At 38.2% G+C, this 2,866-nt stretch overlaps 1 long non-coding RNA gene across 1 annotated transcript in view; it reads right to left on the bottom strand.

Annotated features, from left to right (window-relative positions):
* Positions 1-2,279, bottom strand: part of LOC117151171 — an 81,023-nt gene extending 78,744 nt beyond the window's left edge. Inside the window, exon 1 of the long non-coding RNA XR_004460899.1 lies at positions 1,937-2,279. This is a non-coding gene — a long non-coding RNA (uncharacterized LOC117151171). The remainder of the gene's footprint in view (positions 1-1,936) is intronic.
* Between the last annotated feature and the right edge of the window lie 587 nt (positions 2,280-2,866).

Here is a 2,866-nt window from a genome sequence, read left to right as displayed (position 1 = left end):
CGACAAGACGGGATCATTCAGGGTCATTTTGGATTTCAAGTGGGAGGAAAGACGGAACGTGGATCCGAGACTTTGTTGCCCTGTGTGAGCTTGTAATGCACGGCTTCCCGTCTTTACTACGTTTGCTGCGCTTAGATGTCAATGCGACCGACCGTGAAAATTGTTGATCGTCTTGGAATGAATTATTACAGGATCGTTAAAATCGGAACTTTGCAGTTAAAATCGCAAATGGCACGTACGCATGTAAGTGACCGAAATGAAAATTTACGACACGCATCTCGCTATTTAGGTACATAATTTACCATTTCAATTTCTCATCCGATTTTGCTATTTCCATTTGAAGTATGTGTCCGTATTTAAATGTATCCAGGTATTTATAAAAATTAATTCCTACAAGGTTTGCTTCGACATTATTGAAAGATCGTATGAATCGTTGCGAAACCATATTGATCAATTCCATGTATTAGAAAGTACAAAAATATGAAGATGTCACGAAAATTGTCTGTTAAATTGCAACTGTCTTGGAATTTCTCATTATTTATTTCATTATCTTGCAATGAATGAATTTATAAAAGTAAGTCACTTGTTCCTTCAGAATTGATGATCAATGTATTTATACAATAAAATTAAGAAACTAATTAAAACTTGGTCACTTTGGCCTCCGAGAGGCTCACGCGTAAAACTCTATTTGAGATTGTAGCTTGACGCGTTTATGGTAGCGTTCACGAATGTTTAAAAAATGTTGTACGTGATGTAATATCGTGTGTAAATTAATACATTTGTTCACAAAGATTATATATGTAACACGTATTTATTTTTTATGTATATAACATATCGAGATGCACATTCAAGGTTGGTAAGCGTAATGCTAAAATTATAGTAAGCCTGAACATGTGTTAAAGTACGTAGACTAGTATTTTCAAAGTGTACGCCAATTTCCCGGTTTCGCGAAATATCGTTGTTCAAGTTTCTTTTTCTTTTTAATAAGAAGACAAGTGTAAATGTTTCATGAAAAGTATGCCGTTACAGACATTTAAGGCTTTGCATTACCCAAGGAAGAGTTTCTTTGTGTACTTTCAGAGGAAAGTAATGCACAGCAGATGGCCGTGCCCAACGCAAAGAACTTGGATCTTATTTCGTGAGATCCTAAGAATTGCATTCGAATGGCATCAAGTGGCAAACATAACTTAAAACTTCGTTTTAATCCCTTTCCACCTTGCTTCTGACGCTTACCTTAAGTGTACCATCGTAAATATGTGGTAATAACGATAAAGCCAGAGTGTACAGCAATTCAATGTACATAAATGTGCAATCAAAGAAACATCATATCGAATACATGCGCTCTTTTACCTTGTTTTCGTATACATAATTGGATTAGTAAAATTGGTTACACTTGAATGTTCAGTGATTAAGAAGAGAAGAAATATGTAATTATCAATATACGTATATTAAGTAATAAAAAGCATTCAAGTTGCGACATCGTTGTATCACCGTGTACGTGTATTGAACTGATATCGCTAACAGGCAGTTACTTATTACAAATACAGTGCAACCATAATTCTGAGAGAACGAGTTACGAAACGATTTAGGACTAAATCGAGGTATTATACGTCGTTTAATTATTGTTTCTACCTTGATTGCATTTCTTCTTGTTTTGAAAACTCGCGACAAGTTACAATATAAACACACATTCAGACTCATGTCCGACTAACGTTATTCACCACACGAATAATTTCCAATAAAACAAACGAATATTAAATACAAAGAACACCAAAACGAAAATTATTTCAACTAATAAGAACTACGAATCTTCCTTGACCAACAGCCAAAGACCAAAGAAAGTAACTCAAAAAGCAACGCCAACGATCTGCTTAAATGTCTCAAATTCCAAACACCCATGACAAAATACGGAAAAAAAGGAAAAAGAGTGGCTTACCAGTAAAAGAGCAGGATGCAAAAGTTTCCGTTCCCGTGGTCGAAACACAGGCCCGTATCGACGATCGCGAGCGTCGTCCCCCACTCTTGACAAAGAGATGGAGAGAGAGAAAGAGAGTGAGTAAGAGAGAGAGAGAGAGTGGAGGGGGAGAGAGAAAAAAGCGACATCCCCGTTGACATCTTCGCGGCGCAAGCTATGAAAGTGCCTATACAGGTTTTTGAGACGGTGAAGCGAGCGAAGATAAGGGTGGAAAAACGTCGGGTCGTGTGATCGTCGTGAAAGCGGCCGGGTAGTGGGGGATCACGAGGGGTTAGAACCTGCGCCTAAGTTTACCCTTTCCCGGCGCATGCTCCTGCACCACTTTTCCCACCCTGTCGCCGAGGTTTGACTCCCGATATGATCGGAAAAAGGAGCCAGAAGCTAAACTGCCACCACCACCGCCACCCCCTGCCCGCCACCCTCGTGAACTCGTTTTCAGCCCCTAGTATTTTCTGTCGTTACCGTGCCCGCTAAACTACGACCATTTGGATTCATTGAAACTCGCGGCCATCCCGCGAAACATCTTCAAAACGAAGATACACCGGAAAGGCACATCGGAAATTCCATTCACTTTGATTTAGGTTCGAGCTTGTCGAACTGTTGGAAATTTTTGCGGACTAGGTGTTTCGAGAACGGGGAATTTGTACCACGTAGCTATGGAAAATTTGTGACGGATTATTTGCTTTTTTAATTTGTTAAACGAGGAATGTTAGTTAACAGGAGTTCTTCCTGATCTCTAATAATTAATATGTTAAATTTTGTTCTTTTTGAATCCCATATTTTTTTAACGAATTATATCGTTTGACACATAGGAGTGAATTATATTTATATTTGGAAACATTAAAACTGAGTTATATGAAATTGATTAATTTTTAGATGCCTTTTATTTTC

Source organism: Bombus impatiens, unplaced genomic scaffold (assembly GCF_000188095.3).
Source record: "Bombus impatiens unplaced genomic scaffold, BIMP_2.2 scf_0102, whole genome shotgun sequence".
NCBI lineage: Eukaryota > Metazoa > Arthropoda > Insecta > Hymenoptera > Apidae > Bombus > Bombus impatiens.
This window is presented reverse-complemented; position numbering and strand designations above follow the sequence as displayed.